This window comes from Glossina fuscipes, unplaced genomic scaffold (genome assembly GCF_014805625.2).
Source record: "Glossina fuscipes isolate IAEA_lab_2018 unplaced genomic scaffold, Yale_Gfus_2 86, whole genome shotgun sequence".
Classification (NCBI taxonomy): Eukaryota; Metazoa; Arthropoda; class Insecta; order Diptera; family Glossinidae; genus Glossina; species Glossina fuscipes.
In genome coordinates, this window is record NW_023998440.1 from 973046 (window position 1) to 990053 (window position 17008).

Here is a 17008-nt window from a genome sequence, read left to right on the forward strand (position 1 = left end):
GATGCGCGCTTTTCAAAGTAATAATTTTTGCACGATCGCGCAGTGTTTGAATGAAAAAAAGTAAAATAAGTGCAATCGTTTGTTAATAAATAACGTATAAATTAAATTATTTTAAAATCTCGGTCCTTCTTCTTCTCGCCACCATTTTCCACCAGAGAAAGTTACTCCGAAGATAAAGGCAAATATTCGAATAAAAAATGAAAATTGAGTTATGTTGCATGCCGTTTTGAGGGATTGCGCTTCGAGAAAAAATCATTTAAAGTTTTGATATCTCACGACACGAATCACCGATTGGAAGATGGCAGAGTAAATCATAAGGAGTGTACAATTCGGGGCTACTGATCCCATTCGAATCGCAGGGACTTTCTTATCCATTCAATAGTCGTTTCAATAAAGCTACACTAACGTGCCCCTTTTAAATGAGCTGCGACTTACTAGTAAAGTACTTTTTCTTGCTCACCGGGCGCTCTTTTCGGAGCATTTAAGGGAAATCCCAAAAAATCAAAGAAAACATTTTTGGCCAGTAATGAATTTTTTTCAACATAATATCCATAGGAAAAAAGCATTTTTTGCTCGCAAAATTTAAGTTGGCTTCTTTCCTAAATAAAAATTATATATATGCTTATAACAAATTATCGGTTTAGTTTTAGACACCACTATGCAACTTTACTGAGCAATGCCATCGATTTACGCCCTATTCTTCTCACTTTTTCTCAGAACCTCCTATTTCTACTAATGCTATAGCCCTCTTTCGATAGACGCTTGCATCAAGTATTTTAGGCCATGAAGGACATTTGAGAACCATATGCTTAATAAACAGGACACAGCATATCATCTCATTACCGTTTTTAATTTATCGCTTAGCTTAGCTTCACTTAGGATTCACATACGAAATCGAACAGGGTTACCGGCCTTGTAACAGTTTACTTTCATTATTCTATATTCTGGAGGGAGTGTTTTTATTTTACTCTTACCATCTCTCACCTACATGTCAGTATCGTACGGTATGAGCTGCTCTCTTACAACATGTTATCCGTTCAAATTTCCAATTAGATTTTTTGTCGTTCTTGTTGTTATTGTTTGTAATAAAACATCATGCATGCATGAGATTCAATACATGTTTTCTTGTCGAGTGTAGATATTTGTTTTCTTCTTTTTTTTTTTTAGAAGGGGTGCACATGTTACAAAAGATTTTCACTCTTGGTGTTGTTAACTTTCATTTATTTCACAATAACTCTGCGTCAGCAACACTTTACGACGCTCAAGTGCTGTTTCCCCCTGTCTTTTTTTCCATTTCGTTTTTTTTCTCTCTTTGTTTAATTTTTAGAAACTTAGTTTTTTAGCAGAAAAACTTGTAACCCTCTTGTCGAAGAATGGCATCATATTAAATTTGCCATTACATTTGTGTAAGCGTATTGGAGCTTTCATGTAACAAGTTTGGCTAACTTCTTTGTTATTATTTAAAAACTTTATCTCTTCTCGATGAAAGAGATGGGGTAGATGATACGATTGCGGGATGGAAAGCATAAGACCTTTGGGTTTTAGATATCCATTAACTTTGTCAGTCGGAAAGATTGTTGTGGCTAGATTTGTAAGAATCTAATAAATTGTAAGGAAGAAAAACACAATTTGTTTCTTTATTTGCAAAATTCGACTTTATCTATTAATACAGTCCCTCTCAATACTCACATAATCAGTTCAACGCGTCGCTACTATGTCGGTATTTTATTTGATGTAAGGATTTATCCGGAAACCTAAATAACGCTTCAATTTCCGCCAAAGTCCTCATTGGATACGATCGCCCTTCTGAGTTCTGCAAACAAACGATAGTCTGTCGTTATGGTCGGCATCTGGAGAATGAGATAGGTGGGGTAGCAATTTGTAATTCAACTCAAAAAATTTTGCCGTTGTAGCCATAAAATTATGCCGCTTTCCGTTCATAATTCTCATATGGAATGCAGCTTTCTCCCACACGAATTTTCACCCAAAATAGTAAGTACTCAGCCCAACGATATCTTTATGACGCCAGTTATTTGTCAAATAATCATCTTTCGATTACCAAAAAAAAATGTTTTGGATTTTCTTGATGCTTTCTGATGTAACAGCTTGATTTGCCGGGTAGGGAAGAATCGCGTGTACCATACCAAGTCTGTATTCGCGTGTTGAAATCATAAGTTGGTAGAGTTTTCGGTGGCCGCAGCTATAATGAATGCTCAGTGGATAGGGGTATCGCACTAAAATAAGTATTGAAATAAGCGACTATTGCCTTCCTATCTCTTTCTCCTTCCTCCCACTCTTTCCGACCGTCACAGTACTATACGAATAGGGGGCATCTCGTAAGTGGTCGATCATGCAACAAAAACAGGACCACTTTTAAACAACAACTGCGTCCGGCATCATCGATCGGCACGATCACCCTTACAATCCGTATAATTCCCGGTTTTGGCGAAAAGGGTTTTCGTAACCATTTTCAAGAATACTCTTTTTTCTCCCTATATTCAGTCACGAAATTCGAATTTTTCCATTCTTTTCAAAATAAGGAAAGAGTGCAGCCCGTACAAAAATGATTAAAATGACACGAAATTTTGGAGGTTGTTGTTTGGCATTTACTAAAAATGGTAGGAAGTTTTGCTTAGAGGCGACCAGCAAGTTTCATCACTGAAAATTCAGGACCGATACCTTTCGGTTATGTAAGGGAAATTTTCGTTAAGTCCTTATTATTGAATCACCTTCTTGATATCTTTAAAAACACATGAAATAAGAGCGTAGACGAGGTGGAAACTCTTCAATAAGATGGTCGTTGTTATCCAAATTCATTACCGAATTCATTGTTTTATATTACTTCGTGTCACCAATGAAATCATCGTCGGTTGATTGCTATAGATGAAAATCGGTTCACGTACCCACTACTGCTTCAGCTTTGGAAAACTTCGTAATATAGATTTTACCGCAAGGTGATTAACGGTGTTTTGCTTTGTTTATCCATGTTTCAGAGCTCACTTTGAATGTCCATCTGCCCGTTTATGAGCACCACATTTGAAATCGAACGCCAGCCCATAGCAGAATGAATTTACTTGGCGATCATAGATGACGTTTGAAATCGAGAGAGAGAGAGAGAGAGAGATAACGTCAACGTAATGTTTTTATAACTAATAACCAGACGTTCCTCAGAGAACTCGTACAGACATTTACCATAAAGTTCGATACCGACGAACTAAAAGATGCGCTGGTTGCTTGTAGAAAAGTCTTCCACTTAAATAGGAATGGTGATGGGTGTCCAAGATTCGCTTCAAAGTGAATATTGTTCCTATGGTGGTTTTGTTTAGTTTTTCGCTTTCACAATATTGCACAAAAACACATATGTATATATGTATATATATATAAATATAGGTCCCTTTCGTGTTATCATGTTGCTTTGGCAATATGCCCAAACTGTACATATTGAATGAGTTGTTTCTTCATTTCTTTATTCGCTGCACTTAGCCCATAGAATCACACGGCAATTCTCCTGACTAGCTTGATGTCTCTCCTCTTTCTTTTGGCGCTACATTTCCCGATGTATGCATGAGCCCCTGTTCATATATTTATGTGTGTGTACATGAAAGAACGGGAGAAGCATACGGCCTTAATTAATTGGATATGGAAAAATTTATTTTAATGAAGGCTACAAATGAGAACATATGTTAATCTCTATATTATACGTGTGTATCTGTATCTACATATATATGCATGTATATTTTACGTATTGCAGTAATCTTTAATATGCTTAACCTGCCTCGCTTAATATGTTGCTAAAAAAATTAACTTATGAATATCATATTATGTGCAATGTCTAATTAGTTTTCATGCCAGCGTCACCATCAGCGTCAGCGAATAAAATTTAAAATGAAAAAACCGAAAAGAAAAAATGGAATTGTAATTAATTTTTGTTGCCCAAGCTATTTAAGGGCTAAAATGTTGTATAAACTAGCAGGCCACTCCAACGCCAAATAGAGTACATATATCGTACCATGAAGCTAGATAAGCCGTAGAGACCAAAGAGACTGTAGTATAAATATATTAAAATTAAGTAATGTTACCAATGCATCGAAAACGGCACCGTATTGTATGCATATATAGCACGAATAGAAGAATTAATTAATGTCATATCCCATGTTCATCGATCTCGAACGCAAGACCTTAATGGCTTGTTCTTTAGTGTTGTAATGCTAAAAGCAAAATTATTATCGCTACATGCAGAAATGGATTTTTTACATTCCAAAGGGATTGATTGGTCAATTTTAAATTAGTCTGTTTGGTTTTCCGTCTTTTGAACCCATCGAATTGCTCTTTTTGGTAAACTCATTAAGTTCGAAAATTACTTGAATCAAACCGTCACCGCTTAGTTTACAACGAGGCTACATCAAACTATATGGACAGTTCTCCTCCTTAGGTCCCAAACCGAACCTCCCCTACGGCACCCTATTTATATATGCGTCTAAATATAAAGCAAATCGCAAAATGACCAATCCAGTAATTGCAGATCCTTAGGCTCCCTGGAGTGAGGTGTCAGTGCAATTAGAGAGTCAATGGAGTGCCATCAAAATGTAAAAGGAAAGCAAAAGACATAACATAAAAATCTTAATTCGAAATCGTAGTTTTCCATATGCTATACACAAGAAGCTAAAAAGTTATGTGAACCGTTTGCAAATCTGTCATGTTAAGAAGAGTGCAGTTTACTGTTTGCGAAAATTCCAACAGAGAGGAACGAATAGGAATTCGGTCACAAGCGTTCTCCCATTGTTTTTCTACGAACTTTTGTAAATATTAATAATAATTGTTTTTAATATTTACTCAAGCTTTTCATTGTAACAGGAACTAAGAATAACTTCGCCCTTTATGTTTACTTATATCAATTATCGATTTTGAAACAATTTTATTAAGTCTGTAAAGTTTATTCCATTAAGAAAGTTATATAGACAAGTTCTTAGACCTTTACGATACAAGTATTTTATATACTTAAGGAAACGTGATAAAATGAAAAATTGATTTATAAAAAAACAGAGATTTCCAATTTGTTTTATGGTGCTCTAAGGTAGCATTACAGTGCCATCAAAGGAAAGAGAGTTCAATTTTGTATTATGTATTGCAAAAGGTATGTCGCATTTTCGAATTTCGGCCTTCTGTTGCATTTGTAGGAAAAAAAAAAAAAAAACAGTTGTAAATGGGAATCAATATGGAATCCGAAGAAAATTGTTCCGCTTACTTTATTTATTTCTTTTTTCATAAACCCATGGGGTATGCGCATCGAACGAAAGCAGATGGAGTGACTCCTAAGAAGATTAAAATTGGAGGGCTGGGAGCAGGGGCGAAGTTAATAGATCTTTCAGGTCGCTATGCGGACTGCCCAGACAATTAATGATAATATAAAACTATCTTCAACCAATAATTTTTTTGTAAAATAATATAAAATTAAGTTTTGATTTACAATTCACTTTAAAACGCTATATATTCTTTATGACTAAATTCATATAATAATGTATAAATACATCTACATATGAAGTAAAAATAAAAAGATACCAGAACCCAAAGCCTTTTCAAATCTTTATGTCTTTCATAACATGATGAATACCTGTCAAAGCATGTAATGTATTAATATTAAAAATAAGTAAGAACATTAGGGTCGGGCAGCGCCGACTATTAAATACCCTACACCATATTGTCTAACACATATCTTATTTTTGTACGAAATTACTATTGAAGGTCAATTTTCATCATAATACATTAAAACTTCGACTTTTCTTCTCTTCTATTCTTCTATTCTTGCTAGGGTAGCAACCAAGAAATAAGCCGCGATTGTCAAAAGTTTTAATTTTTTTACTTCATGTCATCTTCATCCATGTTTTTTTATATCAAATAACTTTTATGATATAAATCCTCAAGCAGTGAAAATTACACCGTTTTTCGTATGATCTTCAGTTTTCGTTATACGAGGGGGTTCAAAAAATTGCCTCGGCCGGTGCAAAGTTTTCCTATTAATTAGGAACACCGATATACCACTACTTAGCCACTTTTCTCGAGATATTTTATAAATTGCAAGCCTGTAGCTTCAACACAAATTTATACGGACAGGCATGAGGTGATGGCACTTGTGATACAAAGGTGTGCTAGATTTGTACGGACATACGTAACATCCAGAAAGACTTGAAATACATCCTTCTTTTATTACATCGATTGTCTGTGTGTCTGTTCACCTGTTCACTCTTCTTTCTTGGTAAACTATCGTGTTGTAAAGGCTCTTTTTGAAAAGTGGTTATATGAACATCTGTAGGGTACTTCAAGGTAATTAATGATGGGCTGTTGCAACTTTAGCGTTTTTATTTATTTTATTCTTGAAAATATATCATAATTTTATATAATTTATATGATATAGAAAGTCAGTTGGGTTGTTATAAATATGTGTGTCCATCGACTTGATCCCCTGGAAATGCTTACCTGGCCGTTCCTTCCTTTTAGTAGTTAATGCAGACAATTAATTACAGCTTCGCAGAAATATTCCACTGGAGAAGTTCCGGGAATTATCAATAACAAAATAAAACTCTTCTTCATTATACTGAATTTCGTTGTCTTCTAATCCATATATTCTAATTGAAGCCAATATAAGGGCAAAGAGGCCGAAGTTTTGTTAAACCAGAAGAACACACAAAGTAGCATCAATTATTGTTTAAACAAAAACAAGAAACGAAATATAAGACAGACACAAAGTTACAGCGTGATGGTGATTCTGTGTTGAAAGTCTATGATGGAATACTGAAAAACATCGGCCTACAAGCACTTCATTCTTAATACATTAAATTTATCATTCCATAAAAGCAGTAGTTCAGTCAGTGATTCGTTCTAAGCTGTTTGAACCGACCAACCGTTTAATTCAATCTCTTCATCGACGACATCCCCTTTCTTCCCACTCTTTCGCACAAAAAGTTTCAGTTTATTTTGATTTCCTTACTTTACGTCTACAGTTACTTTAAGTCCACATAAATGTCATCTCTAGCTAAAACGGCAAATTTAGAAAGCGCCTTTTCACGCACGATATGAGTCAAAATTTCATCTCATTTCGATCATTTGCTTACTCATTATAAGAGTTTTAGTGACTCTGCTTTTCTTAGCCGCTTTTGCTGATTTTAAAAATGTTCGCGCGGACACCGATGATGCTGATCGCAATAGATGCCCAAAAGTGGAAGCTACACTAGAAAACGTCAAACAAGTCCTGAAAATTATGTATGTTATGATAATGGAAAAGTAAAATGGCGAAGCAGAGCTAACATTGTAAAGATTTGCAAAGGCAGGGTATTCACTATATTGCATAAAGATTTGAGCACGAAAAGGCAGTTTTTCAAAAAACCAATACGTCGACTGACAGTAGCATATAAGCATCGTCTCACAACTTGATGTCTACGATGGCAAAGTTACGTGAGTTGAAATTCGAATTGCTAGCAGGGCATTAAAAGGAGCTTACGTTGACGAATAAGGTCGAACGTTGCAAAAACCAATTTTCATCTATCTTGCTTGTTTCCGGAATTTATTGATCAAGGTCTTATACTAGTTTCGGCATAGAGCATAAAAATTCAATTTACCTCATAGACTTTATAGTGAAATTTGTTAGTCAATCCCTTAGCGCAACTGATGATGTTATGCTTATAAATATTTATGACACATTTGTTTAAGAATCCATGGCTTCTTCAAGCAGTGTATACCTATAAAATCTAAAGCCATTCGCTATGGAGAAACTATTTTATGTAAAAGAAAATTGTAACAGACAATTTTGAAAGCCATTGTCAGTCTGTTAACAAGTTTGTAAGAATTTGGAAACGTTAAAATAATTTTCAAATTTGTTTTATAACACCGTAAACAACATTAGACAACAAAAATATAACGATAACACTAACAACAACAACAACAAGAACAACATAAAAACAACGTCAATAACAACAATTATAGCAATAACCATAACGAACAACTACAACATGAGCATAAATGACGAAATCAAATATAAATCGCGTACTACAAGTCATAGACATGAAAACATAAAACAAGACTTAACAAATTACCATAAACCATATGAGTATAAAGTGCCGTCGTTGTTATGGTTGTTTCTGTTGTTGTTGCTAAATTAAATGAAACAAGCAGAAAATTAATGGAAACTAGATTCATTTGGCTTACAACGAATCTCTTGATACTTAATTGCGGAATTTTTATGTAATAGAAAGATTTTTAACTTAGCACCACCACTGAGGGCAAAGAGGTCTCATTCTGATTTGGGATCGTTTAGGATATAGATGAATAGAGTCTCTCATAGGTTCTTGAATAAGCAATATTGTTGTAAATATTTGTTGTTGCTTAATCATTGTGAAATTATCGTTTTCAGAAAGCATTTCTATATAACCTACAGGTAAGTGTTCGTCCTTTTTAATATGAGCAATCATTCAGAGAAGGTGCCCTCTTTGCGTGCGACGCGGTACAGGTCCGAACGGAGTGAAGAAAGAGATGGAGACTAACCGCACCTTAGTGCTTGTGTGCCCCACTAGCTCGCGTTATACTTTCACCGAGTAAGCGTGCACTGTACGTACTATGAAGTATGGTCGAACCACTCTTAAATTGGAATTCGCGAACGTTGAGTTGGTAGTCACGATTCTTATCTGCTGAACTATGCAGATCTTCGTGCACGTGCACTTTATGGAATAATAAATTTATTGTAATTGTTCAAAAAGATATAATCTTTATTAGTTATATAGAAAACACGACGACTCCTAAAGAGATTATACAAAATCGTAGTATAAATGAAACACTTTGATTCTTATTGCGTATATCACTGGACACGATCTGTGACGGTAATTAATGGATCTCTGTTGAAAATTATTAAAAAACTCGGCTTTTCAAATTTGATTTAAAAAAAAAAAAAAAAACTTATCAGACTTGGTAGTTAGATGGAAATTTTGGCAAATTTTACAAGAAATTATTATCCAACGATTGCTACTATGATGCTAACAGAATCCTTATTAGAGTAAATTACAAATACCATCCACGCATCCAAGATATGACAGCTGTAAAAAAAAATATTTGAAATTTTCTTCTTTACTACTTTTTCAATCACGAACCGTTCTGCTAGGTATGAAGCTTCTTTAAAGAGCGATTCTAATGAAACCACTTCTATAAGCTACGCGTCAAATGTCGCCCTCTCTATGATAACTGACTCTCCTTGGTTCTATGCTTGTGGAAATTGTCATCACCTTTATGATTAGATTAACGGTCGTAGTTATAGTCAATACTCAGTCGGTAAACGCATAACATTCACCTGGTAGCCTGCTGCCCCTCTCTTCCTATATCCCGACCAACAACAACATTTCCGGAATGAATGGCCCATATTAAAAAAAAAAAAAAAAAATTGGCGATACTACGATGATAACAGAAAATGTCAAATAACTGTGTGTGTACTCCCCATGGAGCTGCTATCACTTTTTACAATTTAAGTGAGAATGTTATAAATAATTTTTTATCAAAATGTGAAATTAAACGCAATAAGAAAATCAATTTGCTCTATGCCTACTAGAACCTTTACCCACTTATAAAACGGTTACTTTTGAAACAATTAGAAAAGCAGAGACGTAAATAAATCGATTCAAAATTGAAGAATGTTAACAATAAGAAAACAAAATGAATAAAATTGTAATAGAAAGACATTTCGCTGACTCCTCTTGCTACGATTTCAAGTTGTTCGCATTAACTTCTTTTTACTAATTTCGTATTATATGACATGGGACGTCAACTTCAACCAAACATTAATGACCAAGGTCTTGTATTACGGTATTTTTTTACTACGCTATTTCTTATCTAAAATGGAAAGGAACTTCGAATTTTTATATTATTATTTGTGCTTTTAACGTTTGAACCTTAATCTTGTGCCCCCACAGTGCGGGTGCAAAGGTCTTTGTGGAAGATGGAGTAAATGGTGCCTTTTTTATTAGCACTTTTTAGTTGTGCCAATCTCGTGTAGTTCGATAAAAAGTAGAGCTTACTATCTAGTTAGATAGTAAACTGCAGTTCTAGATAGCAAAACGCAGTTCATTTCTACTTTAAGCGAAAGTGTCTGGCAGTGCTGACTAATATGAAGAAATTTTACGGTCTATAGATAAATTGTTATTATAACATCAGTGGTAGTATACGAACCCATGCCTCCAAAGAGCGTTATCTACTAGCTACCTAAGTAGAATATTTTCATATTTCACTGGCGTCCCGACACCGATACAAGTATCCGAGACGCATTCTATTGCCAAGAAGATGATAACCCGGCGATATATTTTTCTGACTAAAGCAGTCGTCAATAGGTAGCGCTGCCAGTATGTACAACTACCACACTGATATACTTGTTATCGTAAATACAGTAAAATAGGTGAACGTTAGATGTGCATGACGAAATCAATTTAAAATCATACCATAGCCTGCTAGGCATAGCATGCAACGTAAAAAAGTTAATATATCTTCTGTTGATAAGTTAAAAGCACAAAAAAAGAAAAGAGATGAATATTTTCTATGGAAACACTAAAAAACTTTCATGTACGAAATTGGCTTATTATTGCTGTTGTTGTTATTTTTAATGGTATTGCTGCTATTATTGTTAAAGTATCTACATAAAATAGCAGACAAATTTTCAACAATGTTTTTCAGATTATACGGCTTATTTAGAAAAAGCAAACTTTTTTCCTGCTTACCACAAGTGCCAAAATGTTGACAAACGTTAGTACCAAAAAAAAGTTACAGAAAATTTATGTTGAGACTTACTCACTAAACAAATCAAATCAGATATCAGATAGGTGGGATATGGAGTAAAGACGTTGTGCATATGTATTAGGGCATAGATGCTGTATATCGCGCTCGCCACTTTTCCCAGTGATTATTATGCATTATGTTCATTATGATATCAACATAAACAACATCAGAAGAAACTCATGCTGAGGCGTTATCTGTCCATCGGCCTTTCCATGAATTATTTTTTAGTTTCTTTGCTCACACTTCAGTCCGTCATCCCGTCAGTCCATCAGTCCGTCAGTCCGTCAGTGCTCCACAGTTTACATAAAGTGTCAGTTGAATCTATTATGTGTGGTGTGTAGACGAAGTTGTACAGTAACCTCAATATGTTTAAATTTTTAATACTTAAATAGCACAAAAATCTCACAATCTTTTGCTGTATTATAGACACTTTTTTTTTGCGCACACATGCACAAAAACACGCGTGTACTCTGTTTTGTATATCATATATATTTCATGTTGATATAAATTCATTTTCCTAAGGATTTTCTTAAAATATATTCTATACAAAAAGATTTATGGTGTATTTTATGTGGACACAATACACTTTATGCTCTAACAACAACAACAAAAATAACAATTACAAAACCAACGCAAAGCAATACGTACTCGTATACAATAAGCAAATATAAGGCATTTCGAACCGAATCTTGAATACCTCTCATCATCTTAAGCCAGTGTATAGTAAGCATAAAATATTTGCTTTGGTTTATTGATTTGTAAGGGAAGGCAAAACCTGACTCGTACAATTTAAGCTTAGAATATATCTTAAATCACTTAAAACACTTAACCATTACGCTGCGGCCACCGCGTCCCTATTTCCTTTTTTCTCTTCTTTCTGGCCGTCACAACGTTAGGCGAATAGGATCACATTCGATCTCATTAGCGATTGGTCATATTAAAAAAAAAAAAACTAAAATATGTTAGAAATTTTACACGAATGTTAATTCTATTTGTGGGTGTGACTTTACATGTATGCCAGCTGGGGGTATGTAGGAATGGAAGATGTAACTTTTGATCTTCTGAAAGTTCAAACAATCCAATTTATACTTGGTGAGAAACTGACGAAAATATAACATTACAGTTCATTTAGCCAGAGAAAAAAATTCTAAGAGTAAAGTCTTAAAGGACTAACATCTAAGGTCATCGGCTTTATTGGAAACTCTATCGCACTTTGCACCGTCAAGTTGTTAGTCAACTTGGACAGTTAAGCCAGGATATATATAGATTATTATCAATTATTTCGCTGCCAAGGGATGGGTTATGATTCTCGATATCGAGTGAACGCAATCGTAATTTGCGCACGTCACTCGAAAGCAACTTTCCGATCGAAAGATTTTTCATTCGATGATAAGCAAAATGTGTATTCTATCAACAGCTATGAACCCTCTGCTCGTTACAGCAAATCTATAAACCGCAGCTATAACTTTAATCACGATATCGGGACCCATAAAGTGCTGCCTGATATAAAGGGGGAAGAAAGCTGTAAATATCTCCTGACGAACCTCAAAATGTTGCTTTACTAGAGAACTACACGAGAGGTGTTAAGCTTTTCCCAAATACGGGGGTGTCAGAATGCCGATGATCACGAATTTTGTCTTATATAATGAACATTCTCTTAGAAAGGCAGATCCTTTCTACTTTCTTCGCACTTAATAATCTTCAAGAATCTAGGAAAAGTTTTTCCAATTTTTTTTTTTTTTTTTTTTTTTTTTCATTCTGATTACCGTTAGCAACCCCTCCCCGTTTTTAACTTTGCTAATTTATTTTCTGATACGATTTTTCAAAATTACCTTCAAATTCAAAACGAGCTCATCCCTAGTGTCCATACCGGACAGCAAGTAATCTCCCTTTTAACTGTTGCCAATGAAACGATAAAGCTATTACACCTGTCTGTTTTGGTATTTTGACTAGAAAAAAAGGAGCAAAAAAAAAACCGTAAACACATCGTCACACTAAAGACCATCACTAGCACCAACACAATCATCACATAATCAGCCGCAGCAACAATATTATTTGAATCTGTAACCATCACTGGCATGTATTCTTGCATACAGACACACACACACACACACACACACACATACTTGAACACACTTTTGCTTAATACTGAATGATTCGTTTGGATTACGGAGCGTAGTGTACCGCATTGCATTTTCACTATAAATTCCATTAAGAGACTAGAAGACTGAAGAGTAGACATTTAAACTTTGATGAATGACTATGTTGATAGTCATCGGAAGAGTAAAAAAAAAAAACGAAAAAAAAAAAAGAAAAAAGACGAAAGCCGAATTCGATTCTTATTTATTTTTCAGATATTTTAAAGTCTCATACTATCGTTGCTTGCTGTGTAGTTGTGAGTTTTTGCCGTTGTCTTGTTATCATTAGTTTTCTCAATGATCTGGTTAAATAAAACGATATATATATGTATATATGTATATATGTTTATTTGTGTGTGAACGTGTGAAATGTAGTAAAAGAGCATATGTTGCACACGTATTTTAACATTTGCTCGCTTCAGATTTTCTGCTAAAGATAAATCGCAGAATATTCAATCGATTTGTAGTTTAAATAAATCTAATTTTTTGTGTTTTGCTTTGTTTTTATTGCAATAAATTAGATTTAATTGATATGAAATGCAATTGCAATTGATATGTCAAGGTCCACACACATAAGCTATATATGCTTGCTTGCATACACACTAGTAATATATATATATAATATATATAATATATATATATATATATATATGTATGTAAATGTAATATATATATATATATGTATGTAAATATTTGTATATGCATGTACTGCTTAACTGAAATGGTTTGTTTCATTTAATTGTAAATAAATCAATGTTTGTTGAAAATGACAGATATTTATATATATATATTTTCCTAGATATATATATATATATATATATTTTTTTTTTTTTTAATGCTCTAAATTATCCCAATTCCAACACGCAAACGTTTTATTATAAATATCTGATTTCTTTTGTAAATTTATATCAGGTTAACACACCCCACTCCCTGTTATAAGGCATTCGGTTGAAATTTAAAGCCAGTTTCGTTGCGTCCGTCTATTTCTCAAATGGATTTGCGCTTATGAGTATAACGGTTTAAAAATCTGAAATCTGAACCTTTTGTTATAAGTTCCAAGATGATCTCTACAGACAATGACAGCCAAGGGAGGGCAGGACTGACTGGAAACATGACTTCAAAAGATAACATATCTTAATCTATTGGTTAAATTTTGTGGGTATATTTAATTACATATTTACTGCTCAACTCTGCTCTAGTTTCTACTGATAAGAAACCGTTAGCTTCGCTTCATTAAAGCTTCGTATCAACTCGTCGCTGAAAAAATCCATTTAAAAAATGTAAGCTTTAACGATGGTTCAGCGATATGTGGCAATACCGACTGAGCGTTCACTTTAACTAAGACTAGAGCGAAATAGACCGCTCGAATTTTTTTGTAAGCGAAATCCTCATATCTGCGAATGGGACAATGTTTTCCACGGATATTACTTTGATGAGCAGGTAGATAAATGCAAAGACGGCAAAAAGAGCTGGTACTAATCAAGAATATATATACCTTGGGGGGGCTCTGAGACGTCCTTCTGGGCGTTGCAAACGTTTTGACAAAATTAATAAATCCCTCATTCTTCGGCGATGGGTGTAAAAACATTATAGCCAAATAAACCCGAACTTTTAATGCTTTGCTTCCACTAAATTAAAGTAGTGTACTCATTTTAATCAATTACCAAAAAAAAATTTTTTTTTGTAGCAAAGTTTTTTCCCTTGCCAAAGATACGACTGTCCGTTACCCCACAAATTGCTAAAAGTCACGTTCTGCTGCCATATAAAATAACATAAGTTTTATCTCTATGACGCTTTTTCGGGAGATGCGCATGCGAATATACTTAGATGCATTTCAAATGTGAAATTGCGCAAAAATTTACATACTTCAAAGGGTTTTTGAAACTCGTCTTTGCGCGTTATAATGTATTTGAAAAAAAAATTACAATTTTTATACATTATATAATTAAATAGGATATTCCATTTCCACTACAGCTTCGCTCACACAATCGGCTTTCAGATTTTTCTAGATTTATTTGCTATAGTTTATGAGTAGTGAGTAAAAAACCAATTTCCAATATTGCGTTTGAAAAACCGAGGTGTTCCCAGTTTATGTAGTACTGCGGGCGTGTCGTTCGACCAATTTGTACCATCTTCCTTATTAACCTGCGTGCAAGCTTTCAATGCTTCTGTCAAACCCAAAAAAAAAAAACAGCCGCGTCCTCCCTACGTTATGGAGTATGAAAATCGAATTCTTTTCATTTTTCTTTTTCTTTCTTTAGAACGGCGATAGTGGGTATAAAGGATCTGGTCACGAACGAATATAATTTTCTTACTTGTTGATTTTCGTTTATGTCAACATTGCTTCAAGTAATGTCTTCTAATTACTTTAACTACGATTCCATGCTAATATGTGGCATTTTAAATTTTTCTATGAAAATAGTTACCGTTGAATTTCTCCTGTCACGGACCTGATACGAACAAGAAGGAGGATGAAATAATAAATTAGTATAGTTCTTGGGTATAATTCTTGAACTAAATATTATGTCTCTGATAAGAGTGGACTTACACCACTTTTAAATTAATTATGTTTGTCATTAGTTATGTTTGTAATATCAATAACTGCATTAATTTGTACTGACAAAATGATAAGATTTTAAAGGATTTTTTTTATTAATTGTTAACAAATAAAAATTTGCATTCACTGTTATCATTGAGCAGCCTTTCATCCTTTTGCGAGGAATAGGCTTACATCTTGTTTAGGGGAAACGACTTATACGGAGAGTCGTTGTAAAAATAGTTCGACTCAACCTAATCATTATAGGGTGCATCCTTGGGTCGTAAGATGTCAATGTAGCACATTTTGTCAAATTGTTTTGAAGATTGCGACCTGCACGTCGAATAGACATGTGCTTGGACATCAAATGGACAGGCAACCGCAAATTAAGGAAATGATTTTGAATGGCTCGAATAATAGGTCGGTGCATGCAAAGCTCTCTTTGGTGTTACATACATCCGCAGAAACATAATATATTTTGCACGACTAGCGATAAAAGATGTAAAAGCACTTTTCCCCAAACATCTTGTTTTTTATCTATGAACAAATTCTTTTTAAGCTTTATGCATGCATTTATATGACTTGCGATTGGAAAGCAAGCGGTGCCCCTATTTTGCGATGGTCATCGAGTTGAATCTTGAAAGGGTACAAAGAATCAACGGTAAATATTATGTGACATTTGAATAGAGGAATTGCAAATAACGACAAGCTAGACCGGATACATAATGAGTGATGCGATATATGTACCGAAACATTACTTAAATTGCATGCGATAAAATTATTTGAAGCACCTAAATATCAAATAGCGTAAACACTACGCGCTGTTCGATTAGGCCGCGTTGCCCATGTGAATCCATCTTGGAAAGGCGTTTGGTAACATCTTCTATTGAAAATAGTTGATAAACTTTTATATCCCAAGTTTCTGGTAAAAGTAAACTGGCGTCTCCCTTTGCAGTTCTTTTAAACGGTTTGACAAAATTGATCGACTAAAAGTTAAAAACGTAAAAATAAAAAATGATGTTAAAGGAAATTCCTTGGCAGTCGCAAGTATTTCTGTCGTTCATTTTAACAGAGACATAAGTTGGTTTTAAAAATCTTTAATTTTCAACGCTTTTAAGTTACCTCGATTGGTTTCTTTCCATGTTACCTCTGACTACGGCATTTAAAACGTGCCACTCACACATTAATGCGGTTTTTCCTTTGATTTTCAAATTTCAGTTTGTGTTTGCTTTGGTTATTCTCTTGCCATGATGACTTGCTTTAGCTATGAAATATTATGTCTTGGCACAATTTTACACTATTCGAAAATGAAGCGCGCGCGCACACACTTACACGTTAATATCAAATTTTATTGTTTGCTTCCGTTTACATTATTTAATCTATTAATGAACAAGCTTTCGCGGTACTCTTGGTTGATGATTACACCAAAAAAATACTAAAATAGTTTTTCTCTTCTTCTTTTCCGTTGTTGTATTATATCGCAAACTTATAAATTATGAGTGAAGCTTACGTTTAGGTAATTAAAGTTAAT